This window comes from Lissotriton helveticus, chromosome 8 (genome assembly GCF_964261635.1).
Source record: "Lissotriton helveticus chromosome 8, aLisHel1.1, whole genome shotgun sequence".
Taxonomy (NCBI): domain Eukaryota; kingdom Metazoa; phylum Chordata; class Amphibia; order Caudata; family Salamandridae; genus Lissotriton; species Lissotriton helveticus.
The window spans coordinates 1518619485-1518627272 of NC_136069.1; positions in this window are offsets into that span (position 1 = coordinate 1518619485).

Below are 7788 nucleotides of genomic sequence, written 5' to 3' on the forward strand. Positions count from 1 at the left end.
TCGTTCCTCATTGATTGATTGTTTGCCCAAACATTGACTGTTTGGGAATTGGTTCTTTTTGGAGGTATTCCCTGTTTGCAAATATACGTAGGAAAATCTTTGCAAGTAGTGAAAGGGTAGGTAATGCGGACCTTTCTCCCCCGTTGTAATCTGTCATGCCTATCTACTCCCCACTGATTGATGCACCTGTTTCACCCGGACCATTTACTAGAGATACGTCATCTGGCCCGACCAGAGAGCACCCCTAGTGAAAAGAACATATGCAATAATAACGAAGTGATCACTGTATCCTGTTAACAGAAACTTTAGCATGAAACAACCTGGAAAGAAAAGAATAGGAAAACGAAAATCAGTAGGCCACTGATGAACTTTTTATTAAATAACAAACAAAGAAACGATAACAATACGTAATGATAAAACCTATTATTGTCCTAGAAACAAGAAACGTTAGAAGTAAGCCTGTAATAAGAAACCTGAAAACATCGCCCCTCACTGCCCCAAAACCTGTCTGTCCCACCGCCTGCCACGGCCAAATAACGGCAAACTGGGAAAGATAGAAGTCAGCAGACATCCGCCCCATTCTAGAAACTTCCAAAGGGCAACAAGTTTTCGGCTACGCCCAGCCGGAAGCAACACATATAAGACGGGTCCTGCTGCCACGCCTCGGCCAGGAGATCATCACGTAGGGTGTAGCCGGAGGAGAGGCCGAGGCCAGCGGGACCCGCCCAGGGGGATTGACAACGCTGGAGAGTTGCAGGGGGGGGAATGTCCGTGTCCTCAACCCTCCCCTCTCTCTCCCAGTCCGGCCGCGGTGGCCCTTGACAGTTGCAGGTAGTCCCGCCACATTCTCTACCGGTCCGGCCACCAACGGCCGGGGCCGATGGGATCCGGCTGCAGCCGATAAACCAAGGAACCCGTTCATGGGGCCAGAGCAAGGGGCGTCCGGCCGACATCCACCGGAAGCCCGGCCCGAAGACGGACGGGACATTCCTTCTTTCTTCAATAATGGCTTTGACAACACTGGGGGGGATGTCTTGCACATGCCTCTGACCCCCCCCCCCTCGTCCTCATCGCCTGGTCCGGCCATAACAAATCTCAAGCGAGACGCCGTGGGGTGCACTGGGAGGGAGAGACGGTGCAAACAGACCTCTCCCGCCTCCCCAGTGGAGGCTTCCCACCTGCACCCTCAGCGCTCCAGGCGCCCGGAAAAGGGTTCTTCCACTGTGGCGATGCTGCAACGTCTCGCCCGGCAGGGTGGAGCCCGTCCGCTCATTTGACCCCGCGATCGCCAGTAGCTACCGAACTCTCAAAATGGCGGTCGACCTGGCAAGAGCGGGCCCAGCATAAAGAAATGGCCCGGTCACTGGTTGACTCCACCGCCGTAGTCCTCCACGACCTTGAAGATTCTAGAGGAGCCGCGGGAGTCTCCGACCCCCACAGACACCCCCGATGGGGAATGACTGCCATGATCGCCCGTGGAGTGACGAAACTGTATCCGCGGGACGTCGGCGCTCCCATGCTGGCGCCAGCCTCACTTTGAATGACTAGAATCCTGCAGACCTCAGTTCCGGTGAAAGCACACTGTGACCCGGTAGGAAAAATTGTTGCACCCCCTCCCCTTTTTGACTGATAGTTCAAACCACCGATCCTTTCCTTTGCCCTTTTACGAGAACTTTGGACTGCCTCCCCCTCTTTTACATTTTCTAGAGAAAACAAAACATTAACCACTACATTAGCATAGCAGTTGACACCAGAACTGTTTTCAAATTGAAAACCAACAACATCTTCAACAGAATCCTTTTTGTTTCTGCTGTGACCCTGCTACAGCACAGGCATTGTCCCCAGCAGTAATTCTGCAATGCCGGTAAGTATAGCTGTGGTGCCTACTGGACTCACTCACCCCCGCGGCGCCCCACGCCGTTATTTGCTGGGCGGCAACTTACTAGACATCACCTTCGTGACATCCAGATTTCAGCGCTTTCTGCTGCCTTGGAACTATTCGCACAACAGACCGCTACTGACAATCCACCCCCCGGGACGCCCCACGCCGGATACCCAAATCAGTGCAGCACCCAGGCAACATCTTCTGAATTTTCATAATTTGAAAGAACTAGTAACATGTCCTCATCAGGAATTTCCTCATGAAAAGTCTGCAATGATGATTCTTGTAACTCTATGGTCTCCAAACATTCGATAAATTCGCCATCAAGAGATTGATCAAAAAAATCATTCAAGTCATCTCCTCCTTGTGAGAATATTTCATTATTGGTGCTGTCAATTTCAATAAATGTATTGGATAATTCAAAAGAAATTGCCACGGTCTCTTCGTTGTTTAAATGTTTTTACTGTTTTTGTTTTGTTGTATATATTTATAAGTTATTAAAGTTTTATAATCCTACTACTTTGTTGGAGTGCTATATATTTTTAATGTGACACATAAATGTAAAAACTTTGATGTACAAAGAGTCATCCCTGGAATCTTCCGCTTCAGGCTCGGTCCCCTCCCCAATCACAATACAGGATGGTTTTCAGATAGTAGGAACACGTGTGGTGTGACGGATCTCATCGGGTGTGGGCCTTGATCTACTATAACTCCTTTGAAGAGGGGTGATTCTTTACAGCTGGGGCCATAAACTACATCTGCAGGGCTAGCTGATAGCCTGGACAATCGGACACAGAGGAAGAGGAGTGTCAGAGGGTGCGGTAGTGAATAGGGCGAAAGGGAGGTGTCGGGCGGGCACAGAGTGTGATTCTCAGGGAAGAGCAGCGCAGATGGGGGGAGGTTTATTGCCCATGCATAAGACAGAGAGCGGGGGTAACCAGTGCCTGGGGAAGATGCTTGCGAGGGTGGGGAGCCATGCTACGAATCGACAGCGTGCAGAGAGTGGGTCTGGTCAAGGCATCTAAAATGGCTGCCGTGCACGACAAAAGTGTGGCATTTCAAAAAAGGCAAGATGGCGCAAACAATGTTTTTCAACACTTCCTCATTTCCTTCGAATCGAACGTTAACAGACGTTGGTGCATATTACCAAAGTTAAGCGATATTTATCGCTAACGATGCTTACCAACGAATTTTTTACCGCTAAGCATCGTCAGAAATTATCGAAGATAAACCTTGCTATTATCAAGGTTTATCGCAAATGCGATAAAAAACGGCCGCAATGCATGAATATCGCTAAAAAGTCAGCGATATTCATGCATTACCGAGCTAATGCTCTTAGCCATGTTATCCACCTCCCATTGGATAACATGGCTAAGAACTGCTCAGGGCAGGTGTTACTTTTTGGAGATATTCGCGCTTAGCGCGAATATCTCCAAAAGTTGGTAATAGGAGATAGATATCTTGCATGTTGTAATGCAAGTTATTGTGGTATATGGAACTCATACCATAATCTCTCAGGAAAGCAGAAACTGATCCTTTTGGGACCGCCTGAGAAGGCCTAGGGGGTGAGGGGTACTCTACTTTGCCCCCTTTTCACGTTCCGAACTATTTTATTTTAGTCTCTTCTGTATTTACACAAAATAGCAGCGATAAGATGCATCAGAGACACACAGTGAGAGAAAGGAGGCCGGAGATGAAGAAGAGATGTCAAATACACATTGGAGATAATATAGTGGGAGAAGGGAAGTAAATATGAGTAAACTTACCATGTAACATAAAAATGTTGCACTCTATACTATAAGTCTCATTTTATACTACAATCACTTCGCTACAACCTCATAAATTAAAAATAAAAATGAATAATGTCTCAAACAATTTTTGATTTCTAAATATAAATTTATTCTTCTGAATTTTCAAAATTTGAAAGAACTAGTAACATGTCCTCATCAGGAATTTCCTCTTCAATCATCTCATCTGGAATCTCCTCATTAAAAGTCTGCAATGATGATTCTTGTAACTCTATGGTCTCCAAACATTCGATAAATTCGCCATCAACAAAAAATCATTCAAGTCATCTCCTCCTTGTGACAATATTTCATTATTGGTGCTGTCAATTTCAATCAATGTAGTGGATAATTCAAAAGAAATTGCCACGGTCTCTTCATTGTGAGCCATTTTATTTTGAAATTGCTTGCTGTAAATTGCAGAAAAAAATAATCACTTTCATTTATCGTTTTTAGTAATACATAATATAAAACTAACTTTATCAAGTATTTAGTATAACAGAAGGACTGCAAATAAATAACAGAAAACATTTTTCAAATTATCTTCAAGTGTACAACATAGTTCCCCATACAAATTAACAACTCACCTTTTTAAAAGTAGGAGAAGTGTTAGTACTGTGTAAATCAAACACCAGAAATTGACCACCAAAAATTCCTCACAAATGTACCTCAGACAGTAGTATCACAAAATGGCTGTGGTTTCCTCTCATTTGAGATATTTCCTCTCATTTGAGATATATACATAACCAATTAACTTTCATCACACACAAATACAAAACCAAAGTAACATTTTAATTGGTTCTAAATTTCAACACTTTCAAATGTGTTTTCCCCATGCAATTTCCCATAGGACATTTACATACGTCTACAGCCTGAATGGCTGAACGGAATTACACCAAACTTGGCAAAATGGTACATCAAACCTAAGAGGTCAGGGAGGATCTACTATGCCCCCTTATGGTAATTTGCCCCTTCGCTTTGGCCTCCTCTTGTCTCTCGATCCTACCGAGAGACAAGATGGCGGCCGCTACGGACTGTTTGGAATGTTTACAGACGCCGGAGAACCAATCAGCTTCGCAAACCTCTGTAACGCGAAAAGTACGCGAAGCGGAGCGCTGTTACAGATATATATCTTTTTTTGAACGTTAATTTCTCAAAATCCACTGGAGCACATATATTGAGACCTAGCAAAGGCACATCGGGCTACCAGTCCCTAATATTTTGCCAAGTTTCGTGCAAATCCATTCAGCCGTTCGATTATTATTATTATTTTTTTTTTTTGCCCCGCGGGGCCCTTTTAAAACCTCCACATCAAACCTAGGGGGTCAGCGAGGATCCACTATGCCCCCTTATGGTCATTTGCCCCTTCGCTTTGGCCTCCTCTTGTCTCTCGATCCTACCGAGAGACAAGATGACGGCCGCTACGGACTGTTTGGAATGTTCACAGACGCCGGAGAACCAATCAGCTTCGCTTCACAAAGCTCCGTACCGCGAAAAGTCCGCGAACCGGAGCGCTGCCCGGTCCGCTGTTACAGATATATATCTTTTTTTGAACGTTAATTTCTCAAAATCCACTGAAGCACATATATTGAGACCTAGCAAAGGCACATCGGGCTACCAGTCCCTACAATTTTGCCAAGTTTTGTGGAAATCCATTCAGCCGTTCGGGCTAAAAGTGAGGCCAACCGCCCTATGGAAAACTCAATGTTAAAAACACGTTTTGGGACCCCCCTTTTTTCTCGGCCCCCCCTTGACGAACCCCCCCCAAATTTCCAGGGGCTGCTCAGAAACAAAATGTTCCATTTTCCAGAAAATTTCAGCCAATTCCGTCCACAAACGCCAAAGTTATTAGACATAGAATTTTCAAAAATCCCATAGAGAAAAAATCCTAACTATATATACCTACTGGCGACCTGGCCGGGCTCTACTGGTCTCTGCTTCGGCGGTTCGTGTTTCTCCAAGGTATTGGAATCCCGGTACCCGCCTCTCCTCACTTTCGACTCCAGAGCGGCTGAAATATGGTCCGTGACTTCACGGGGGATCGTGAATTAACTGTCTTTCTGACCCCTGCTTGGCTGTTGGTTGTTTCTGGAGGCTAGAACGTCTGGTGGCTGGAGGAAGCTTTTAATGATTTTATGCACTGGATATGGACAATGTTTGCATCGTTTCTTTGCCTGCTTATCGCATGAATCCACATGGACTCACCCCGCCCGCAGCACTTACCTGGGAAATGCATCCTGGGTCTTGTGGTTCCGATGAACTGCAAGCAGTGAGCAGTTAGTAATGGGGGTGTGGCGAATTCCAACGAATAGGAATGCGGCACTGACACTCTTAAACAGCAAGCAAGTCTCCAGAACATTTTTTGTGGCATCTGAGGAAGACCGATGTGCGGTCGAAATGCATTATGCCTTGTAATCAAACAATAAAGCTTCCACCAGATTCCCCGCTGTGTCCCCTGCTTCTTTGGTTTCCGGAGGAGTTTGCTGCTATACATTTGCGCGGTATCCAGTAACGCGCTACAGGGGTCCCGTTCTTCAGAGTGGTCCGGGCTCTACTGGTCTCTGCTTCGGCGGTTCGTGTCTCTCCAAGGTATTGGAATCCCGGTACCCGCCTCTCCTCACTTTCGACTCCAGAGCGGCTGAAATATGGTCCGTGACTTCACGGGGGATCGTGAATGAACTGTCTTTCTGACCCCTGCCTGGCTGTTGGTTGTTTCTGGAGGCTAGAACGTCTGGGGGCTGGAGGAAGCTTTTAATGATTTTATGCACTGGATATGGACAATGTTTGCATCGTTTCTTTGCCTGCTTATCGCATGAATCCACATGGACTCACCCCGCCCGCAGCACTTACCTGGGAAATGCATCCTGTGTCTTGTGGTTCCGATGAACTGCAAGCAGTGAGCAGTTAGTAATGGGGGTGTGGCGAATTCCAACGAATAGGAATGCGGCACTGACACTCTTAAACAGCAAGCAAGTCTCCAGAACATTTTTTGTGGCATCTGAGGAAGACCGATGTGCGGTCGAAATGCATTATGCCTTGTAATCAAACAATAAAGCTTCCACCAGATTCCCCGCTGTGGCCCCTGCTTCTTTGGTTTCCGGAGGAGTTTGCTGCTATACATTTGCGCGGTATGCAGTAACGCGCTACAGGGGTCCCGTTCTTCAGAGTGGTCCGGGCTCTACTGGTCTCTGCTTCGGCGGTTCGTGTCTCTCCAAGGTATTGGAATCCCGGTACCCGCCTCTCCTCACTTTCGACTCCAGAGCGGCTGAAATATGGTCCGTGACTTCACGGGGGATCGTGAATGAACTGTCTTTCTGACCCCTGCCTGGCTGTTGGTTGTTTCTGGAGGCTAGAACGTCTGGGGGCTGGAGGAAGCTTTTAATGATTTTATGCACTGGATATGGACAATGTTTGCATCGTTTCTTTGCCTGCTTATCGCATGAATCCACATGGACTCACCCCGCCCGCAGCACTTACCTGGGAAATGCATCCTGGGTCTTGTGGTTCCGATGAACTGCAAGCAGTGAGCAGTTAGTAATGGGGGTGTGGCGAATTCCAACGAATAGGAATGCGGCACTGACACTCTTAAACAGCAAGCAAGTCTCCAGAACATTTTTTGTGGCATCTGAGGAAGACCGATGTGCGGTCGAAATGCATTATGCCTTGTAATCAAACAATAAAGCTTCCACCAGATTCCCCGCTGTGGCCCCTGCTTCTTTGGTTTCCGGAGGAGTTTGCTGCTATACATTTGCGCGGTATCCAGTAACGCGCTACAGGGGTCCCGTTCTTCAGAGTGGTCCGGGCTTTACTGGTCTCTGCTTCGGCGGTTCGTGTCTCTCCAAGGTATTGGAATCCCGGTACCCGCCTCTCCTCACTTTCGACTCCAGAGCGGCTGAAATATGGTCCGTGACTTCACGGGGGATCGTGAATGAACTGTCTTTCTGACCCCTGCCTGGCTGTTGGTTGTTTCTGGAGGCTAGAACGTCTGGGGGCTGGAGGAAGCTTTTAATGATTTTATGCACTGGATATGGACAATGTTTGCATCGTTTCTTTGCCTGCTTATCGCATGAATCCACATGGACTCACCCCGCCCGCAGCACTTACCTGGGAAATGCATCCTGG